This window comes from Amphiura filiformis, chromosome 5, assembly GCF_039555335.1.
Source record: "Amphiura filiformis chromosome 5, Afil_fr2py, whole genome shotgun sequence".
Taxonomy (NCBI): Eukaryota; Metazoa; Echinodermata; class Ophiuroidea; order Amphilepidida; family Amphiuridae; genus Amphiura; species Amphiura filiformis.
Genome location: NC_092632.1, coordinates 24,004,996 through 24,030,412, shown reverse-complemented (window position 1 = coordinate 24,030,412; position 25,417 = coordinate 24,004,996). Strand labels below are relative to the sequence as shown.

The 25,417-nt window shown below is 34.1% G+C and overlaps 1 protein-coding gene across 1 annotated transcript in view; it reads left to right on the top strand.

The window, feature by feature from the left end:
- LOC140152832 (uncharacterized) overlaps positions 1-25,417 on the top strand; it is a 121,376-nt gene that overhangs the window by 5,350 nt on the left and 90,609 nt on the right. The gene's annotated exons all lie outside the window — the stretch shown is intronic.

Sequence of the window (25,417 nt, the reverse complement as noted above, 5' to 3'; positions counted from 1 at the left end):
AACAATCAATGGCTATGAAGCTTTAAAGGTACTTGCGTGAATGTTCTTAATCATCCAGTAGTTGTAAACAGAGTTTTTGAAATAAACTTAATATTGGAACTTACTTTTTCAACTTTGCAAGTTTCGTCTGGAACCACCAGATTTCACCTGGGAACTGACCCGCTGGACTGGTTACGTGAAAGACGCCTAGATATCGTCTTGATGGCTCGGTCTCATGCATGAGATATTAAGCAACCACCACTGAACAAAGTGGGTGACTCCTCTTTAACTTATCTCATACATGGGAAAGGCCAACAAGACGATACCTAGCCGTATATCACGTGACCAGCCCAGCGAGTCAGTTACCTGATGAAGTTGCAAAAAGTAAGTTCCAGTATTAGATTTTGTTTGAAGACACTATCAGGAATTAAAATATTTCATTTTGCTGGAATGGCAGTAATTAAAATTGTCATTAGGTGGTATCTTTTCACAATGAAAAATATTAGCAAAGATGTTAAGAAAACCAAAGTGTTGATGAATACGAATGCATTTGTGTTTCCGTGTAGATAGACTCTTCCAGCATTGATATTTTACTTTTATTAGGTCGAATTTGGTCTTAGTACTTGCAAGGTATGTTAGCACACCTATACTTGTTACGAAAATGCAACAATCTGATTTCCTAATTTCACGAATCACTGACAGTGTCTTAATTACAAAGTATCGTTACTACCTAATGACTTTACTATGTACGCGTAAAATTTAATATATAATTGGTTTCTTTTGGCAAAACTTAACGTCATGTTCTTGTTTGAAAATTCCTCCTGTTCGTATAAAAGTAAACAAGGCTCATTAAGAGAGTTGTGTTCACATACCTATTACTCCTGAAATAGCATTAAATGTTCAGTGACAAGGAAACCCCCAAATCGTGTGGTGTTTTTATTACTTAGCCGTGAAGCAAACATCACAAATGCAATGGTGCATGTTTACTACAAGCACAGTATTCAACATCTGTCATAATGACAGTGACAAGTATGAGTACAAAATAGAACTATTGAAATTTGTGTCAGGCATAGATTATCCGATATAAATGACTTGAAATGTAAAAATAGAAAAGGGAAATATGCGGAGCATATGAAACTGGGCAATGAAAAAGCAAGCAACGTCATCAGGGAATACAAATAATAATAAGACTGAATAAGAAATGTTGTCTTTTTAACAGCGTTTTGCCTAGTTTTGTTAATTTGCCCCGGATATAATATTGTCGGCATGATTCACGAAGCCATCTGAATCAAAACAGTTAATTGTTTAGGACTCAACTGGGTAAAATAAGTTGCTCTAATCATTTGAACTCAGCAACAAGACACAGATATAGCTTGTTTAAACAACAACAAGTGGTAAACTTGGCATCAAACCCTTAAATTCTGATGCACAATATTATGGATAAAACGTATGTAAATCACTACCCTAAAAAGGACGAGCTGGCTATGTGCATATTAATTAGTGACACAATTCTGTGAAATGCATTGATTCAATCAAACATAATTATTATTGGTATTTTATTATTTACTTATCATGGCCATTTGGCAAAATTACATGTAAAATAATTTGAATATACAGATTAAAAACATTAAAAACATTGTACACTTTCAGAACTTTTAAGACATCAAGACTTGCATATAAGGAAAAAATGTATTAAATTAGAAAAGCGCCAAATTGCACACACATATTGACTACGACCAAAATATTGTTGCACATGTATTGAAAAACATCAAAATATACGAAATTTCAAAACATGACAAAAAATATTATTAAAAAAGTCATTCTTGGCAGTAAAGAACAAACACGTGATGTAACGCTTTAACTAATGTACTTCGTCGGATTATCATCATGAACAGGAACAGAAATATATCAAAAAAATATATATAGAAACTTAAAATATTTACGCTTACTTCAGAACGATTCAATGAAACATGAATGTGCTGGCAGAAAACACACTGTTCAGTTCAGTAAATTTATGCACCGTCATGCTGTTTTTGATTTATGTATTAAAAGTGAAATTTTCATGTATCATTGATACAAAGATGTTTTGGATTATAATAATGTTTTACATGATTACGACACAGAAATTTCCTTTTTATTATTTCATTTCATATATATTTTTACAAAGCTTTATTGCTAGGAATTGTTAACGAGAAAATATAGCCATTATTAAAAGTGCGAAAGAAAAAGAATATTAATCCTAATCCTTAGTTCTAATTTGGAATTTTCTTTCCTGGAAGATTGGGAATATTTAGTCAAAATTTGATTGAATACCAAAAATCCAAAATAATATGCCAAAATCTATTTCTCTTTTTAGTTCTCTTTCTATCGATTTCCATACTTAAGGGCAAACAAGCTATGTGCAAATCATCATGTTTCGGGATACTGGCGCTTATATCTATATGAAGATTACATACACCTGAACATCTAACTCACCTTTTACACCCAACATACTCAATTCCTCCAAGTGCAATAAATAATCTTGTAAACGTGTCTTCTATTTCAGTCAAACCAGACCAAAAATGCGCTGGAATGAAGGTAGTATATAGCTCACATACACTCTTGTTGCAATGTAATACTCACCTACATATTAGGTGATAATTATAATTTATATGATTTATGTTTTTGGGTCGAAGTGATGTACTATTTTAAGAAATTATTGAATTCAAATTTGCGCGAGTAATCGACGAGGCACTTTCCTTGCCTCCTTATTCCCTATTCAATTTGTACTAGTCAGCATCAGCCGTGCAGGGGCAACTACATAATAGCGTTACGTAAGCTCGGCTACCTCCCAGACATTAATGAAGCATGTTTTAAATGGTCATGAAGGAATATTTTGAGTTGAATGAACAGGTATTTTTGTGTCGTATTTCATGTCATTTGATCATTGGTGCACGTGTGCATAACATGTCTACATAGGTTGTTCTATGTGCCTCAATAAATTCTATTATGGACTTACTTTGCTTACATGTGTACATCAGAGGTAGCTGAACTAAGCACTACGTTTATCATTGAATATTGAGCTTCTCTACTCTGCAAACATGAAAAAAGTCTGATGAAACACATTTTACCCAATAGCTATGTTCGACATACACATGTTTCCATTACACTTCAGACCAAAGCACAAACAACGATCTTCCCAAGCATATTTTTTCATCCTCTATCTCAACACATCAAATACTCGCATAGTGACAAAAAAATGGCGGGAATTGACCCGAGTGTGGATTGTCCACTTCTAAGCCAACAGTTTACATTGCCGATACGATGAACTAACGCCATAAGGGTCTCTTGATGATATTCATATAATTCGCAACGCTAAAGGGAATAGATCAAGTAGAAAGAAATCAAATCAAGTGATTTCGATAAATATTTATTTATATGTATTACCTCTTACCAATGCTATATAATATAACCTCTAAAATCCCATGGACTGATGGAAATATCGCAACGAGCACTTGTAGGTATGAATATATATTGGGACGTCAGTAGTGTGTGTAGTCGATAATCACTCTTGCTACACAAGATTTGTTATATCTCTCTATCATTACCTCACATCGGAGCTTTCAATCAACCTGCAAAACCCTCCGTATCGAATTAAAGTTTCATATCGATTATAGCCCTGTCTGTTATTATACGATCCTTGAAGACCTGCAGGACACGATTCACTTTATAACAGAAAGACCACGTCTTCTTATCACTTTGTCAAGGAGGGAACATGTCCTTGTTTTGATCGAGGATAGTGAGCAAGACATGTTGATCGATGTGATAAAATCTGGTATTTGCATCAGTTTACAAATCCAATTATTTGTGTATACATCCAACTGAACATCTTGTTACATGGGCTCTATCCATATTTGTACATGTTTGACATTAGATTATGTTTCAAATGATGAATTAACCTATATAACAACATGATATTAGCAGGTTAGGTGTTAATATCAAATAAATCTCAATGGGGTCGTGTGTGTTTGCATCCTAAGCTTATCCTGACAACATACATCTGCCTGTCACGGCTACTTCACACGGACATTTTGTCTTCATTTAGAAAGAGTGTTCCCTGCTATTAAGCTTAATTTCCCGCCCATTCTAAATGTGCTCACGTGTCTGTCGTAATTAATGTTGCATCTTTAGTTAAATTGACCGTTAAGTATTAGAGGTGTTTCACCTAAGCGGTGAACCTGTTGATGGCCTCATCTGTTTATTGGTTAATTCGTGATTTTATCGATGCTCTTTATTTGTTCCACGTCCATGTACCACGTCATACATAGTGAAAGTCTGATAGTGATATATGATATTCTGGAGTGACTTTGGCCACATTGACCAGTGATAATGCTACTGATGTGACTAGAATACAAAACTAGTAGGCTTGTGATGGCCAAACAATCAATGGCTATGAAGCTTTAAAGGTACTTGCGTGAATGTTCTTAATCATCCAGTAGTTGTAAACAGAGTTTTTGAAATAAACTTAATATTGGAACTTACTTTTTCAACTTTGCAAGTTTCGTCTGGAACCACCAGATTTCACCTGGGAACTGACCCGCTGGACTGGTTACGTGAAAGACGCCTAGATATCGTCTTGATGGCTCGGTCTCATGCATGAGATATTAAGCAACCACCACTGAACAAAGTGGGTGACTCCTCTTTAACTTATCTCATACATGGGAAAGGCCAACAAGACGATACCTAGCCGTATATCACGTGACCAGCCCAGCGAGTCAGTTACCTGATGAAGTTGCAAAAAGTAAGTTCCAATAGCTATGTTCGACATACACATGTTTCCATTAATGGTTGTTGGTAATGAATACTTATAATGTACAAGATCTCTTTGTAATGATCCGAGTGTCACAAGTTAGTGTCACAGAATTACAAAAAATGTCAAGGCCATATTTGTGAAAGTTTGATGTGAATGAGCTTTATTTGGCATTGTTGTATTTTAAGAACTTCACGTGTCGTGCTCAGGCATATAAGTCGGTTAATATGATTTAGAGATATGATCCAATTTTAGTAATGTTCAATGTATTTTTGAGTTGAGTGCAACTTGAAAATATTTAAATCTAAGGTTTAAATTTTGGTTGGTTTTTAGCATAGCCTTTGAATAGCAATTTCGAGGGGTAAATAATTTATTACCCTTAATTTCCTTGATCAATTGACTCCAAACTAAGCTAATCGTATTTAAATATTGGACAATATCAAGTATTATGACGGTATGGGCATTTCTGACACTTCATACTGCACTCTTCATATGAGCACGTCCAACGCATAGACAGCGACATAACACTTCAGACCAAAGCACAAACAACGATCCTCCCAAGCATATATTTTCATCCTCTATCTCAACACATCAAATACGCGCATAGTGACAAAAATGGCGGGAATTGACCCGAGTGTGGATTGTCCACTTCTAAGCCAACAGTTTACATTGTCGATACGATAAACTAACGCCATAAGGGTCTCTTGATGATATTCATATAATTCGCAACGCTAAAGGGAATAGATCAAGTAGAAAGAAATCAAATCAAGTGATTTCGATAAATATTTATTTATATGTATTACCTCTTACCAATGCTATATAATATAACCTCTAAAATCCCATGGACTGATGGAAATATTGTAACGAGTAGGTATGAATATATATTGGGACGTCAGTAGTGTGTGTAGTCGATAATCACTCTTGCTACACAAGATTTGTTATCTCTCTATCATTACCTCACATCGGAGCTTTCAATCAACCTGCAAAACCCTCCGTATCGAATTAAAGTTTCATATCGATTATAGCCCTGTCTGTTTTTATACGATCCTTGAAGACCTGGAGGACACGATTCACTTTATATCAGAAAGACCACGTCTTTTTATCACTTTGTCAAGGAGGGAACATGTCCTTGTTTTGATCGAGGATAGTGTGGAAGACATGTTGATCGATGTGATAAAATCTGGTATTTGCATCAGTTTACAAATCCAATTATTTGTGTATACATCCAACTGAACATCTTGTTACATGGGCTCTGTCCATATTTGTACAATTTTGACATCAAATTATGTTTCAAATGATGAATTAACCTATTTAACATGATATTAGCAGGTTATGTGTTAATACCAAATAAATCTCAATGAGGTCGTGTGTGTTTGCATCCTAAGCTTAATCCTGACAACATACATCTGCCTGTCACGGCTACTTCACACGGACATTTTGTCTTTATTTAGAAAGTGTGTTCCCTGCTCAATTTCACGCCCATTTTAAATGTGCTCACGTGTCTGTCGTAATTAATGTTGCATCTTCAGTTAAAGTGACGGTAGGTATTAGATGTGTTTCACCTAAGCGATGAACCTGTTGATGGCCTCATCTGTTTATTGGTTAATTCGTGATTTTATCGATGCCCTTTATTTGTTTCGTGTCCATTTACCACTTCATATATAGGGAAAGTCTGATAATGATATATGATGTTCTGGAGTGACTTTGGCCACATTGTTCAGTGGTAATGCTACTGATGTGACTAGAATACAAAACCAGCAGGTTTGTGATGGCCAAACAATCAATGGCTATGAAGCTTTAAAGGCACTTGAGTGAATGTTCTTAATCATCCAGTAATAGTAAACAGAGTTTTTGAAATAAACCTAATACTGGAAGTTACTTTTTCAACTTTGCTAAGTTGCGTCTGGCAACTGAACCGCTGGACTGGTCACGTGATAGACGGCTAGGTACCGTCTTGATGGCCCGGTCCCATGCATGAGATATTAAGCAAACACCACTGAATAAAAGTGGGTGACTCCTCTTTAACTTATCTCCTGCATGGGAAAGGCCATTGAGACTATACCTAGCCGTCTATCGTGTGACCAGCCCAGCGAGTCAGTTACCTGATGAAGTTCCAGTATTAGATTTTGTTTGAAGACATTATCAGGAATAAAAATATTTCATTTTGCAGGAATGGCAGTAATTAAAATTGTCATTAGGTGGTATCTTTTCATAATGAAAAATATTAGCAAAGATGTTAAGAAAACCAAAGTGCTGATGAATACGAATGCATTTGTGTTTCCGTGTAGATAGACTCTTCCAGCATTGATAGTTTACTTTTATTATGTCGAATTCGGTCTTGGTACTTGCAAGGTATGTTAGCACGTCACCTTGGTCTGGGGCGGACATTTTAAAAATGAATTTAGGAGAGCAGCAACGACATCACTTGCATTACATTCCAGATGTTAAATCTACAGCATATGCAAAATTTGAGGAAATTCGCACGAGTCCGTTTTATTTTAGGGCCATTTGTCTATAACTGGTCTTTACATGTAGCCCTATGGAGAGAGTGCCCGTTGAGGGCGCTATAACCCCATTTTAGGAACAAAAATGTGATTTAAAAAAAACGGACTCGTGCGAATTTTCTAAAATTTTCAGAGTATGTAGTATGAACATGTAGAAATATAATCAAGTAGTTGCCCTATCTGCTCTCCTCCAAAAAAATAAAAAGTCCTATACCTCAATGATAATGAAACCTAGGTGGCACACCTATACTCGTTACGAAAATGCAACAATCTGATTTCATAATTTCACGAATCACTGACAGTGTCGTAATTACAAAGTATCGTTGCTACCTATTTGTCATTGGTTTCAAACTAATGACTATACGATGTACGCGTAAAATTTAATATATACTTGGTTTCTTTTGGCAAAACCTTTCCGTCATGTTCCTGTTTGAAAATTCCTCCTGTTTGTAAAGGTAAACAAGGCTCATTAAGAGAGTTGTGTTCACATACCTATTACTCCTGAAATAGCATTAAATGTTCAGTGACAAGTAAACCCCCTAAATCGTGTAGTGTTTTTATTACTTAGCCGTGAAGCAGACATCACAAATGCAATGGTGCATGTTTACTACAAGCACAGTATTTAACATCTGTCATAATGACAGTTGTGACAAGTATGAGTACAAAATAGAACTATTGAAATTTGTGTCAAGCATAGATTATCCGATATAAATGACTTGAAATGTAAAAATAGAAAAGGGAAATATGCGGAGCATATGAAACTGGGCAATGAAAAAGCAACCAACGTCATCAGGGAATACAAATAATAATAATAAGACTGAATAAGAAATGTTTTTTTCACAGCGTTTTGTCTAGTTTTGTTAATTTGCCCCAGATATAATCATAATTGTCGGCATGATTCACGAACCCATCTGAATCAAAACTGTGAATTGTTTAGGACTCACCTGGGTAAAATAAGTTGCTCTAGTCATTTGAACTCAGCAACAAGACACAGATATAGCTTGTTTAAACAATAACAAGTGGTAAACATGGCCTCAAACTCTTAAATTCTGACACAATATATGGATAAAGCCCAGCAAACACAAAAATGTTTTTAAAACGTTTTAAATAAGTTATATTTTGGCTTTTGGTTTAGGTAAAAACGTTTTACTAACATTTAAATGTCGGGTTATATAAAGGTCATAAAAACGTTTTTAAAACTTTATTGCAAATATTTTGGGCAAACATTTCTCGCAAAATATTTTTTCAACCTCAAAATAACTTTCTGTTTAGAATGTTTTGTATCAAGTTTTCAAGAATGTTTTTGGAATGTTATTAAAACGTTTTTATACCCTCTATATAACCCGACATTTAAACATTTTCTGTAAAACATTTTTGTTTGCGCAGTAGATTATCAAAAAATGTTTTTAAGGTTATGAAACCGTCTTATACTCTTAATATACCATTTATATAACCCGACATTTAAACGTTTTCTGACAACTTTTTATAACCTTTTGAGAATGATGTCGAAAACGTTTTGTACTACCCTAAAAAAGGACGAGCTGGCTATGTGCATATTGATTTGTGACATAACTCTGTGAAACGCATTGATTCAATCAAATATAATTATTATTGGTATTTTATTATTGACATATCGTGGCCATTTGGCCAAATTACATGTAAAATTACAAAAATTTGAATATATATAATTATTAAAAACATTAAAAACATTGTACACTTTCATAACTTTTAAAAGACATCAAGACTTGCATATAAGGAAAAAATGTATCAAATTAGAAAAGCACCAAATTGCACACAAATATTGACTACGACCAAAATATTACTGCACATGTATTGAAAAACATCAAAATATACGAAATTTCAAAACATGATAAAAATATTATTAAAAAAGTCATTCTTGGCAGTAAAGAACATACACGTGATGTAAGGCTTTAACTAATGTACTTTGTCGGATTATCATCATGAGCAGGAACAGAAATATAAAAATATATATTGAAATTTAAAATATTTACGCTTACTTCAGGACGATTCAATGAAACATGAATGTGCTTACAGAAAACACACTGTTCAGTTCAGTAAATTTATGCACCGTCAAGCTGTTTTTGATTTATGTATTAAAAGTGAAATTTTCATGTATCAGTGATACAAAGATGCTTTGGATTAAATGTTTTGTATGATTACGACACAGAAATTTCCTTTTTATTATTTCATTTCATATATATTTTTACAAAGCTTTATTGCTAGGAATTGTTAATGAGAAAAATTATTATTAAAATCATTATTAAAAGTGCGAAAAAAAATAATACTAATCCTAATCCTTAGTTCTAATCTGGAATTTTCTTTCCTGGAAGATTGGGAATATTTTAGTCAAAGAATACCAAAATCCAAAATAATATGTCAAAATCTATTTCTCTTTTTAGTTCTCTTTCTATCGATTTCCATACTTAAGGGCAAACAAGCTATGTGCAAATCATCATGTTTCGGGATACTGGCGCTTATATTTATATGAAGATTACATACACCTGAACATCTAACTCACCTTTTACACCCAACATACTCAATTCCTCCAAGCGCAATAAATAATCTTGCAAACGTGTCTTCTATTTCAGTCAAAGCAGACCCAAAATGCGCTGGAATGAAGATAGTATATAGCTCGCATACACTCCTGTTGCCATGTAATACTCACCTACATATTAGGTGATAATTATAATTTATGATTTATGTTTTTGGGTCGAAGTGGTGTACTATTTTAAGAAATTATTGAATTCAAATCGACGAGGCACTTTCCTTGCCTCCTTATTCCCTATTCAATTTGCACTAGTCAGCATCAGTCGTGCAGGGGCAACTACATAATAGCGTTACGTAAGCTCGGCTACCTCCCATACATTAATGAAGCATGTTTGGGGGTGATAGTTGAGGAAAATACATGATTTTCATTCTTTTTAATGGTCATGAAGGAATATTTAGAGTTGAATTAACAGGTATTTTGTGTCGTATTTGATGTCATTTGATCATTGGTGCACAATGAAATTTCTACATAGTTTATACTATATGCCTCAATAAATTCTATTATGGACTTACTTTGCTTACATGTGAACATCAGAGGTAGTTGAACTGAGCACTGCAAACATGTAAACATTCTGATGATACACTTTTTACCCAATAGCTGTGTTCAACGTGTTTCCATTTATGGTTGTTAAATGAATACTTAAATGCACTAGATCTCTTTGTAATGATCCGAGTGTTACAAGTTAGTGTCACAGAATTTCAAAAATGTCAAGGCCATATTGGTAAAAGTTTGATGTGAATGAGCTTTATTTGGTATTGTTGTATTTTAAGAACGTCACGTGACGTGCTCAGGCATATAAGTCGGTTGATATGATTTAGAGATATGATCCAATTTTAGTAATGTTCAATGTATTTTTGAGTTGAGTGCAACTTGAAAATATTTAAATCTAAGGAACGGTGGGACAAATTTTGGTTGGTTTTCAGCAGTGTGTAGCCTTTGAATAGCAATTTGAGGGACAAATTACCCTTAATTTCCTTGATCAATCGACTCAAAACTAATAAGCTAATGGTATTTAAATATTGGACAATATCAAGTATTATGACGGTATGGTCATTTCTGACACTTCATACTGCACTCTTCATATGAGCACATCCAACGCATAGACAACGACATAACACTTCAGACCAAAGCACAAACAACGATCTTCCCAAGCATATATTTTCATCCTCTATCGCAACACATCAAATACGCGCATAGTGACAAAAAATGGCGGGAATTGACCCGAGTGTGGATTGTCCACTTCTAAGCCAACGGTTTACATTGCCGATACGATGAACTAACGCCATAAGGGTCTCTTGATGATATTCATATATGGGCAACGCTAAAGGGAATAGATCAAGTAGAAAGAAATCAAATCAAGTGATTTCGATAAATATTTATTTATATGTATTACCTCTTACCAATGCTATATAATATAACCTCTAAAATCCCATGGACTGATGGAAATACCGTAACGAGCACTTGTAGGTATGAATATATATTGGGACGTCAGTAGCGTGTGTAGTCGATAATCACTCTTGCTACACAAGATTTGTTATCTCTCTATCATTACCTCACATCGGAGCTTTCAATCAACCTGCAAAACCCTCCGTATCGAATTAAAGTTTCATATCGATTATAGCCAGGTCTGTTTTTATACGATCCTTGAAGACCTGGAGGACACGATTCACTTTATATCAAAAAGACCACGTCTTTTTATCACTTTGTCAAGGAGGGAACATATGTCCATGTTTTGATCGAGGATAGTGAGGAAGACATGTTGATATAATCTGGCATTTGCATCAGTTTACAAATCCAATTATTTGTGTATACATCCAACTGAACATCTTGTTACATGGGCTCTATCCATATTTGTACAATTTTGACATTAGATTATGTTTCAAATGATGAATTAACCTATTTAACACGATATTAGCAGGTTAGGTGTTAATACCAAATAAATCTCAATGAGTCGTGTGTGTTTGCATCCTAAGCTCATCCTGACAACATACATCTGCCTGTCACGGCTACTTCACACGGACATTTTGTCTTTATTTAGAAAGAGTGTTCCCTGCTATTAAGCTCAATTTCACGCCCATTTTGAATGTGCTCACGTGTCTGTCGTAATTAATGTTGCATCTTCAGTTAAATTGACGGTAGGTATTAGAGGTGTTTCACCTAAGCGATGAACCTGTTGATGGCCTCATCTGTTTATTGGTTAATTCGTGATTTTATCGATGCCCTTTATTTGTTTCGTGTCCATTTACCACTTCATATATAGGGAAAGTCTGATAATGATATATGATGTTCTGGAGTGACTTTGGCCACAATGGTAATGCTACTGATGTGACTAGAATACAAAACCAGCAGGTTTGCGATGGCCAAACAATCAATGGCTATGAAGCTTTAAAGGCACTTGAGTGAATGTTCTTAATCATCCAGTAGTAGTAAACAGAGTTTTTGAAATAAACCTAATACTGGAAGTTACTTTTTCAACTTTGCTAAGTTGCGTCTGGCAACTGAACCGCTGGACTGGTCACGTGATAGACGGCTAGGTATCGTCTTGATGGCCCGGTCCCATGCATGAGATATTAAGCAAACACCACTGAATAAAAGTGGGTGACTCCTCTTTAACTTATCTCATGCATGGGAAAGGCCATCGAGGATGATCGAGACGATACCTAGCCGTCTATCATGTGACCAGCCCAGCGAGTCAGTTACCTGATGAAGTTCCAGTATTAGATTTTGTTTGAAGGCATTATCAGGAATAAAAATATTTCATTTGGCAGGAATGGCAGTAATTAAAATTGTCATTAGGTGGTGTCTTTTCATAATGAAAAATATTAGCAAAGATGTTAAGAAAACCAAAGTGCTGATGAATACGAATGCATTTGTGTTTCCGTGTAGATAGACTCTTCCAGCATTGATAGTTTACTTTTATTATGTCGAATTCGGTCTTGGTACTTGCAAGGTATGTTAGCACACCTATACTCGTTACGAAAATGCAACAATCTGATTTCATAATTTCACGAATCACTGACAGTGATTACAAAGTATTGTTTCTACCTATTTGTTATTGGTTTCAAACTAATGACTATACGATGTACGCGTAAAATTTAATATATATATAATTGGTTTCTTTTGGCAAAACTTTCCGTCATGTTCTTGTTTGAAAATTCCTTCTGTTTGTAAAAGTAAACAAGGCTCATTAAGAGAGTTGTGTTCACATACCTATTACTCCTGAAATAGCATTAAATGTTCAGTGACAAGAAAACCCCCAAATCGTGTGGTGTTTTTATTACTTAGCCGTGAAGCAGACATCACAAATGCAATGGTGCATGTTTACTACAAGCACAGTATTCAACATCTGTCATAATGACAGTTATGACAAGTATGAGTACAAAATAGAACTATTGAAATTTGTGTCAAGCATAGATGATCCGTTATAAATGACTTGAAATGTAAAAATAGAAAAGGGAAATATGCGGAGCATATGAAACTGGGCAATGAAAAAGCAAGCAACGTCATCAGGGAATACAAATAATAATAAGACTGAATAAGAAATGTTGTCTTTTTCACAGCGTTTTGCCTAGTTTTGTTAATTTGCCCCGGATATAATTGTCGGCGTGATTCACGAAGCCATCTGAATCAAAACAGTTAGGCCTAATTGTTTAGGATCCAACTGGGTAATAAATGAATATATGAATACAAAAGCCACCCAAGTCCATACTTGAGTTAAGCATGGGAAATTGTTGCTATACATAGGCCTGTCATATGTATGAAAGAACAACTCAAATTCACCCTCTGTGTCTATTGAGCATGTGAAAAATAGCATGTATGAAAGAATCACCCAATTCCACGATTTGAGTTTAGTAACACATTGATTGAAATCCAGTATGTATAAAAGTCCACTTCTAACACATTCATTGCTAGAGAGTGACTTTTGAAAAAAAAATGGGTGTAATAAAGGAAAGTGTGTGGTTTATATTACATGGCAGAATGCTTATCAACATTATACATACCTGTGTGCTTTATTTTATATTATCTTACTAGTGGTAATCTCATTCTAACATTGTTGTCTTTGTATATGATTAAAAAAACCACCCAAGTCCAAAATTTAAAATGAATCCCACGAAGTCCCTGAAATGCTAATCGTCATACCTAATGCAGGTTAATCAACTCATTTGCACGTAAAACTTACCATATTGACCAGGTAAATCTAACTGAAGGAATTAAAATGATACACAGGTTTTTCTCTCAAAATCACTTCCCATGGACTTGGGTGGCTTTTGTATTCATGTATCCAATTGACACACAGACACACAGTATATCTGCCATGTGTGACTGCTCTGTATAGGACCCAACTGGGTAAAATAGGTTGCTCTAATCATTTGAATTCAGCAACATGACACAGATATATTTTGTTTAAACAATAACAAGCTGTAAACATGGCCTCAAACCCTTAAATTCTGATGCACAATATCCCAGCAAACACAAAACGTTTTCGACATCATTCGCAAAAGGTTATAAAAGGTTGTCAGAAAACGTTTAAATGTCGGGTTATATAAAGGGTATATTAAGAGTATAAAACGTTTTCATAACCTTAAAAAACAATTTTTGATAATCTACTACTCAGCAAACAAAAATGTTTTACAGAAAACGTTTAAATGTCGGGTTATATAAAGAGTATAAAAACGTTTTAATAACATTCCAAAAACATTCTTGAAAACTTGATACAAAACATTCTAAACAAAATGTTATTTTGGGGTTGAAAAAATATTTTGCGAAAAATGTTTGCCCAAAATATTTTCAATAACATTTTAAAAACATTTTCATGACCTTTATATAACCCGACATTTAAATGTTATTAAAAGGTTTTGAAACAAACATTTTAAGAACATTTCTGTGTTTGCTGGGTTCAAATATTTTAACATAATGTTATTTAAGTATTGACACAATATTTGGCAAAAATGTTTGCAAAAATAGTTTACAATAACATTTTTTGAAAACATTTAAAAATATTGTTGTAGTGTGTTTTCATACAAAACGTTTTAACACGTTATCATGACCTTTATATAACCCGACATTTTAATGTTATTAAAACGTTTTTACCTAAACCAAAAGCCAAAATATAACTTATTTAAAACGTATTTAAAACGTTTTTGTGTTTGCTGGGATATGGATAAAACGTATGCAAAACACTACCCTAAAAAGGACGAGCTGGCTATGTGCATATTGATTAGTGACACAACTCTGTGAAACGCATTGATTCAATCAAATATAATTATTATTGGTATTTTATTATTCACATATCGTGGCCATTTGGCCAAATTACATGTAAAATTACAATTTGAACATACATATTAAAAACATTAAAAACATTGTACACTTTCATAACTTTTAAAAGAAATCACCACTTGCATTTATATAAGGAAAAAATGTATCAAATTAGAAAAGCACCAAATTGCACACAAATATTGACTACGACTAAAATATTATTGCACATGTATTGAAAAACATCAAAATATACGAAATTTCAAAACATGACAAAACATATTATACAAAAGTCATTCTTTGCACTAAAGAACATACACGTGATGTATGGCTTTAACTAATGTACTTTGTCGGATTATCATCATGAGCAGGAACAGAAATATAATTGAAACTTAAAATATTTCCACTTACTTCAGGACGATTCAATGAAACATGAATGTGCTTACAGAAAACACACTGTTCAGTTCAGTAAATTTATGCACCGTCATACTGTTTTTGATTTATGTATTAAAAGTGAAATTTTCATGTATCAGTGATACAAAGATGCTTTGGATTAAAATAATGTTTTGTATGATTACGACACAGAAATTTCATTTTTATTATTTCATTTCATATATATTTTTACAAAGCTTTATTGCTAGGAATTGTTAACGAGAAAAGATGGCCATTATTAAAAGTGCGAAAAAAAAAAATATTAATCCTAATCCTTATAGTTCTAATCTGGAATTTTTTCCTGGAAGATTGGGAATATTTAGTCAAAATTTGATTGAATACCAAAAATCCAAAATAATATGTCAAAATTTATTTCTCTTTTTAGTTCTCTTTCTATCGATTTCCATACTTAAGGGCAAACAAGCTATATGCAAATCATCATGTTTCGGGATACAGGCGCTTATATCTATATGAAGATTACATACACCTGAACATCTAACTCACCTTTTACACCGAACATACTTAATTCCTCCAAGCGCAATAAATAATCTTGCAAACGTGTCTTCTATTTCAGTCAAACCAGACCAAAAATGCGCTGGAATGAAGGTAGTATATAGCTCACATACACTCTTGTTGCAATGTAATACGCACCTACATATTAGGTGATAATTAGAATTTATGATTTATGTTTTTGGGTCGAAGTGATGTACTATTTAAAAAAATTATTGAATTCAAATTTGCGCGAGTAATCGATGAGGCACTTTCCTTGCCTCCTTATTCCCTATTCAATTTGTACTAGTCAGCATCAGCCGTGCAGGGGCAACTACATAATAGCGTTACGTAAGCTCGGCTACCTCCCAGACATTAATGAAGCATGTTTGGGGGTGACAGTTGAGAAAGTACATGATTTTAATATTTTTTAAATGGTCATGAAGGGATATTTTGAGTTGAATGAACAGGTATTTTTGTGTCGTATTTGATGTCATTTGATCATTGGTGCACGTGTGCATAAAATTTCTACATAGGTTGTTCTATGTGCCTCAATAAATTCTATTATGGACTTACTTTGCTTACATGTGTACATCAGAGGTAGCTGAACTATAGCACTACGTTGATCATTGAATATTGCGCTTCTCTACTCTGCAAACATGAAAAAAGTCTGATGAAACACATTTTACCCAATAGCTATGTTCAACATACACATGTTTCCATTAATGGTTGTTGGTAATGAATACTTATGTACAAGATCTCTTTGTAATGATCCGAGTGTCACAAGTTAGTGTCACAGAATTTCAAAAATGTCAAGGCCATATTGGTAAAAGTTTGATGTGAATGAGCTTTATTTGGTATTGTTGTATTTTAAGAACGTCACGTGACGTGCACAGGCATATAAGTCGGTTAATATACATACACTCTTGTTGCAATGTAATACTCACCTACATATTAGGTGATAATTATAATTTATGATTTATGTTTTTGGGTCGAAGTGATGTACTATTTAAAAAAATTATTGAATTCAAATTTGCGCGAGTAATCGACGAGGCACTTTCCTTGCCTCCTTATTCCCTATTCAATTTGTACTAGTCAGCACCAACCGTGCAGGGGCAACCACATAATAGCGTTACGTAAGCTCGGCTACCTCCCAGACATTAATGAAGCATGTTTGGGGGTGACAGTTGAGGAATGTACATGATTTTCATTTTTTTTAAATGGTCATGAAGGAATATTTTGAGTTGAATGAACAGGTATTTTGTGTCGTATTTGATGTCATTTGATCATTGGTGCACAATGAAATTTCTACATAGTTTGTACTATGTGCCTCAATAAATTATATTATGGACTTACTTTGCTTTCATGTGTACATCAGAGGTAGTTGAACTGAGCACTGCAAACATGTAAACATTCTGATGATACACTTTTTACCCAATAGCTGTGTTCAACGTGTTTCCATTTATGGTTGTTAAATGAATACTTAAATGCACTAGATCTCTTTGTAATGATCCGAGTGTTACAAGTTAGTGTCACAGAATTTCAAAAATGTCAAGGCCATATTGGCAAAAGTTTGATGTGAATGAGCTTTATTTGGTATTGTTGTATTTTAAGAACGTCACGTGACGTGCACAGGCATATAAGTCGGTTAATATGATTTAGAGATATGATCCAATTTTAGTAATGTTCAATGTATTTTTGAGTTGAGTGCAACTTGAAAATATTTAAATCTAAGGAACGGTGGGACAAATTTTGGTTGGTTTTCAGCACAGTGTGTAGCCTTTGAATAGCAATTTGAGGGACAAATTACCCTTAATTTCCTTGATCAATCGACTCAAAACTAATAAGCTAATGGTATTTAAATATTGGACAATATCAAGTATTATGACGGTATGGTCATTTCTGACACTTCATACTGCACTCTTCATATGAGCACATCCAACGCATAGACAGCGACATAACACTTCAGACCAAAGCACAAACAACGATCTTCCCAAGCATATATTTTCATCCTCTATCGCAACACATCAAATACGCGCATAGTGACAAAATGGCGGGAATTGACCCGAGTGTGGATTGTCCACTTCTAAGCCAACGGTTTACATTGCCGATACGATGAACTAACGCCATAAGGGTCTCTTGATGATATTCATATAATTCGCAACGCTAAAGGGAATAGATCAAGTAGAAAGAAATCAAATCAAGTGATTTCGATAAATATTTATTTATATGTATTACCTCTTACCAATGCTATATAATATAACCTCTAAAATCCCATGGACTGATGGAAATATCGTAACGAGCACTTGTAGGTATGAATATATATTGGGACGTCAGTAGCGTGTGTAGTCGATAATCACTCTTGCTACACAAGATTTGTTATCTCTCTATCATTACCTCACATCGGAGCTTTCAATGAACCTGCAAAACCCTCCGTATCGAATTAAAGTTTCATATCGATTATAGCCAGGTCTGTTTTTATACGATCCTTGAAGACCTGGAGGACACGATTCACTTTATATCAAAAAGACCACGTCTTTTTATCACTTTGTCAAGGAGGGAACATATGTCCATGTTTTGATCGAGGATAGTGAGGAAGACATGTTGATATAATCTGGCATTTGCATCAGTTTACAAATCCAATTATTTGTGTATACATCCAACTGAACATCTTGTTACATGGGCTCTATCCATATTTGTACAATTTTGACATTAGATTATGTTTCAAATGATGAATTAACCTATTTAACACGATATTAGCAGGTTAGGTGTTAATACCAAATAAATCTCAATGAGGTCGTGTGTGTTTGCATCCTAAGCTCATCCTGACAACATACATCTGCCTGTCACGGCTACTTCACACGGACATTTTGTCTTTATTTAGAAAGAGTGTTCCCTGCTATTAAGCTCAATTTCACGCCCATTTTGAATGTGCTTACGTGTCTGTCGTGATTAATGTTGCATCTTCAGTTAAATTGACGGTAGGTATTAGAGGTGTTTCACCAAGCGATGAACCTGTTGATGGCCTCATCTGTTTATTGGTTAATTCGTGATTTTATCGATGCCCTTTATTTGTTTCGTGTCCATTTACCACTTCATATAAATAGGGAAAGTCTGATAATGATATATGATGTTCTGGAGTGACTTTGGCCACATTGATCAATGGTAATGCCACTGATGTGACTAGAATACAAAACCAGCAGGTTTGCGATGGCCAAACAATCAATGGCTATGAAGCTTTAAAGGCATTGAGTGAATGTTCTTAATCATCCAGTAGTAGTAAACAGAGTTTTTGAAATAAACCTAATACTGGAAGTTACTTTTTCAACTTTGCTAAGTTGCGTCTGGCAACTGAACCGCTGGACTGGTCACGTGATAGTCGGCTAGGTATCGTCTTGATGGCCCGGTCCCATGCATGAGATATTAAGCAAACACCACTGAATAAAAGTGGGTGACTCCTCTTTAACTTAGCTCATGCATGGGAAAGGCCATCGAGACGATACCTAGCCGTCTATCACGTGACCAGCCCAGCGAGCAGTTACCTGATGAAGTTCCAGTATTAGACTTTGTTTGAAGGCATTATCAGGAATAAAAATATTTCATTTTGCAGGAATGGCAGTAATTAAAATTGTCATTAGGTGGTGTCTTTTCATAATGAAAAATATTAGCAAAGATGTTAAGAAAACCAAAGTGCTGATGAATACGAATGCATTTGTGTTTCCGTGTAGATAGACTCTTCCAGCATTGATATTTTACTTTTATTATGTCGAATTCGGTCTTGGTACTTGCAAGGTATGTTAGCACACCTATACTCGTTACGAAAATGCAACAATCTGATTTCATAATTTCACGAATCACTGACAGTGATTACAAAGTATTGTTTCTACCTATTTGTTATTGGTTTCAAACTAATGACTATACGATGTACGCGTAAAATTTAATATATAATTGGTTTCTTTTGGCAAAACCTTTCCGTCATGTTCTTGTTTGAAAATTCCACCTGTTTGTAAAGGTAAACAAGGCTCATTAAGAGAGTTGTGTTCACATACCTATTACTCCTGAAATAGCATTAAATGTTCAGTGACAAGAAAACCCCCAAATCGTGTGGTGTTTTTATTACTTAGCCGTGAAGCAGACATCACAAATGCAATGGTGCATGTTTACTACAAGCACAGTATTTAACATCTGTCATAATGACAGTTGTGACAAGTATGAGTACAAAATAGAACTATTGAAATCTGTGTCAAGCATAGATGATCCGTTATAAATGACTTGAAATGTAAAAATAGAAAAGGCAAATATGAGGAGCATATGAAACTGGGAAATGAAAAAGCAAGCAACGTCATCAGGGGAACACAAAAGACTGAATAAAAAATGTCTTTTTAACAGCGTTTTGCCTAGTTTTGTTAATTTACCCCGGATATAATAATTGTCGTCATGATTCACGAAGCCATCTGAATCAAAACAGTTAGGTCTAATTGTTTAGGACCCAACTGGGTAATTGACACACAGACACACAGTATATCTGCCATGTGTGACTGCCATGTATATGACCCAACTGGGTAAAATAAGTTGCTCTAATCATTTGAATTCAGCAACATGGCCTCAAACCCTTAAATTTTGATGCATAATATATGGATAAAACGTATGTAAAACACTACCCTAAAAAGGACGAGCTGGCTATGTGCATATTGATTAGTGACACAACTCTGTGAAACGCATTGATTCAATCAAAAATAATTATTATTGGTATTTTATTATTCACATATCGTGGCCATTTGGCCAAATTACATGTAAGATTGTACACTTTCAACTCTTTCTTAAGACATCAAGACTTGCATATTAAGGAAAAAATGTATTAAAATAGAAAAGCACCAAATTGCACACAAAAATTTACTACGACCAAAATACATGTATTGAAAAAACATCAAAAGATACGAAATTTCAAAACCTGACAAAAATATCATTAAAGAGTCATTCTTGGCACTAAAGAATGTACATATTTTTCAATAAAAAAAATAATGAGCATCCATATTTTGCTTTAATAACAGGTGTTCCAATTATTGTACGTCCAAATTTATAAAGTTGTTTTCTTGATGCTCTTTCTGTCTTATACATTCATCACAACATTCATCGCAACTCAGATAAGTTTTATAAATTATTTTCACAAATCGACTGCTCAAAGCCAGAAGTGGACAGATGCAATATCTGCCATGTGTGACTGCCATGTATAGATGAGTACAATATACTGTGTGTGTCAATTGCCAAGTGTTCACAGGGCAGCTATTGCACCTACCCACTTCTGGCACTGAGCAGTCGAAATCTTTACATTCATTTAATACCATTTTAGTTCGAGTTCGATTATTGGAATAAAAAAGAAAATACCATGTGCACTTTCCTGTCGATGGGTCTTTGCACAGTTCAAATACTTAAGTTAAAAGACTCCATATTAAAGTGAAAGCTTATTATTGTAGGGAAACTAAATAAATTTAAAGCTTAGTTAGATCGGAAAAGATCAACACTTTTGAATTATTTTTTACAATGTTATTTTTGTGAGGAGAGCCTGAAAGAAGAAAGCGCACATCACTGTGTCTTTTGCATGTGGAACGTAATCCCCATTAAGGGGCCCAAGCGTGATAGAATTTGCCAATAGACATTCTTAATATGTTGATATTTTATGTTTTTATATGTGCTGATAACACAAAATTATTTACAATAATGTGTGTGGGGTGTGTGGGGTGTGTGGGGGTGTGTGGGGGTGTGTTGGAATCAATTCCAAAAATGGTGTTTTCCCCCCAATATTATAGCCCTTATACAGGCTTCCATGGAAAAATTATTCAAATGTTGCGTACACTCTTCATAACCTAAAAATAGTTCATATAATGTTGTTATTTTCACATTATGTTAAAGTCGTTGTTGTATACTTTTATATAGCAAAATAAAAAAATTATAGTTATGGGACTACTTTTATGAAACAAATGCCGAAAAACTACGCATAAATGGACCAACTTAAGCACAATCATGCCAATTTGCGTCATGTGCGTATACATCAATAATAATTATCAATAATAATGTTTCTCATTTTTAATGGTTATGCGACTTCTTCTTCATTTACTTATTTATATTTATTCTTCCACAATTCTTTTTGCGTGGAAAACGCACATTGATGTGTGGCTTGCTTTTAGCACACATTTTTATATGTAATATGGTTATATTTCTGCTGGGTTAATAGAAAATGGCTCCTTAATAACGTCATGACTTCTTTCGACAAATGTTTTCACATATATTGCAAACTCGTGTATCAATTACATATCCATGGTGCAAACAAATAAATTACATTGGTCAATACTTAGGTATTTATAGCTTCTCGTGATAAAATATAAGATTTACTTTTACTACAGCAGATCTCTGAGGATGCATTAGGTGTACTATGAATACGACTTGGTCAGACTCACTGGCCGCGGTAAATGCCATGGGCACTATCCAACAATAACTGTTACGATATCGTGAAAAATGTAATATGACAAGACTATAATAGCTATACGTGTTTACAAGAAAAACTGGACCAAGAATAAGTTAAAGGTGGTTTGTGGTTAGTATGAGCTAATGGCAAAATGTGACTTGACCAGCAATGTGTCATTTTATGCTGAAATATCAAATGCCAAGGTATATAGTTCTGACGGACATTGAAAGGCAAATGAATGTTTGCCCATTGCTGTCACTACTGTCTTCAGATGTGCGTCAAGCTTAATGGTAGAGATTGAGTCAAATATCTATCCATCTGGACAAAAACATTTCGTATAAGTTCATATAATCTGATATATGTGTAATGGATTTTATACTATATTGTTATGCACACTATTAAAACGGTCTGATCACTTTGACTAGATTCCTGGTCAAGTAAGATATTATCATCTACGATTTTCTAAAGCAAATATAGAAACGTGCATCAAATTAAATCCGAATTGAATTAAATGTGAGTACAATATGGTGTGAGGTCTTATTCAACTAGGATGTAGGCAAATCGACTGGTAAGGATTTAGGAGTATTGGTACGGTAAATTAAGAAATAACTTAAATATTTTAAGATTTAAGCCATTGTATTATAAGATGCATTAAGATTGACATTTAGAAATGTTTAAATTTAAAAAAAATCTTACTCTAACTTTATAACTTAATTCCTATTGTCTCAAGGCGACACTTTTACATTGCGTCAGACACAAATGCAATTGTAATCATCTTTAATGCAGAATGAATCAATTGAGTAATTAATGCAGTGCCTCTCTATGGACTTTCTTATGAATAGGATGACTTATTTGTTATCTACGCGGCCAATTTTGTGTTTGCAATAACAAATATTATATTATGTATAAATTGTGTTATAAAACGAAATATCAGGTTTTGATCTGTGACCCACAAAACATAATAAGCTCTTCATTCTCTATTTGATCAGATGAAGAATAAACAAAAAGCTATCTTGGGGAACTGTGTAAATTTACGCATAGCTTGATCGATGTCTGGTGGCGTCCAAAGTAATACTATTTAATATGGTGAAGTGGATAATGATAACCTTACTTGGTGGGAATTGGCGAAGTACACATACATATTCCAAACCAAACTAATAAAAGGTAACAAGCAGCAGCACTCCACTCATTCACATGCCTAGACAGCAATATTTCTTATTACGCAATATGATTTTATGTCCGCCTATAGAACTGCATATTAAACGGCCAAAATAACCAGTCTTGTTTCTTTTACTTTACCTTGTTATTTCAGCTCAAAATGGACAGAAACTTTTCCCGACAATTATTACTTGTATTATTTCAGCATTTTGAGTATAGAATAACAAATTTAAAATTGGAAGGAAATCGTACATTATGGCTTTAATTTAACGATTTTGAATCGTTTTTGAATTCAAATTTGAATTGTACATCAACACTAAAAGTAAGTAAAGGAATTCTCATCAATCACTGTTATTTGATGGATGCTTTTAGGGAACAAGTGTGCGTATCATTTACCTAATGGTCAATAATTAGTGAACAAAATGTACAGGCTGAGATGTCAGAGTTGTATCCTGTGAGGATATGCATGAAATACAGAAGACCAATTAAAATGATCAAAAACGGTACCTTTTACTAACTTAACCATCAATTTAAAATCACACAATTACGATAATAACCATGACACTCAATATGGTTCAATCTTATAACATAATCTTTAGGCTATAAGTACAATACCTGAGTAGTTCAGAATCAAAGTGAACGTTACACAGTTACCTCTTTTAACAAGTGTATCATTGAATGGCACAAACACTTGGACGCATCTATGAGTTGAATTATAGAGGTCAATGTTATGGTAATTAGATGTGTTTCCTTCGGGTGAATGTAGAGTAATTTGAAACAAGTAAAACTACTCACCTAGCTAAGGTGAGAAACCCTCCTACTAGTTCCTCGGGTAATAGCATGAGTGAAATTTACCCAAGAACTGGGATCACCCTTCTGGTGAATAGTAATATAATAGGTAAACCACTCACTTACCTATATAGCCCTACTTCAGTCAATAAATTTTACTTATGAACTCATGTTAACTCAAATTTGGCGTTAGGACCATGTGCTTTAAAAAAAATGAAATGAAATCATATTGTGACGAATATCGATCGTAAATATCAAGAAATGAACACGAGGAAAACGTTGAATAAGTGAATTGTATTGGTAGAGATTATAAGCTTGTCAATAAAGTTCAGCAATTCATGTGTCTACTAAAAGAAGACGTTTGACACATATTTCCAAAAATCAATATTTAAAATTGTACGTCTCACATATGTATTAGATTGCCAAAGTTATCCGTCACTGTGTGATGACTGTTCTTGTTAAATCTCAACATCCGTCACTATGGATACTACTCGATTGTACATATCCGTCAGCATATGATATATTCGACGTAATGTGAAATTTCACTGACGACACATCAAATATGGAGCAGGAGGAAGCTTCTCTCCACTTGGTTCAAAATACGGGTCAGGAGGAAGCTTCTCTCCACTTGGTTCAAAATACAGAGACAATATAAATAAAAAGAACCCTATGGATGATTTGGTAATTTTTAAATTTGGCTCATGCAGTAAGCTTTATAAAACGAATCATTGTAACCGGCCGTACGAAATTTTAGGTTTATACCATTTTGCTAATGTTGCTTTAAAATCGTGGTGAAAATAATGCATATTTCGTGCCTAGAAGATGGCTACAGAGAAATCATCGTTTAATTTAATAAACATTTAATTTGAGATTCACCATATTATGAGTGCATGTATAATGATTATTGTTACATAAATGTAATATTAACGTACGTCGACAGAATATTACCTGGAGATATTTAATTGCCACGAGTTCATCATTGCTTTTCTAAT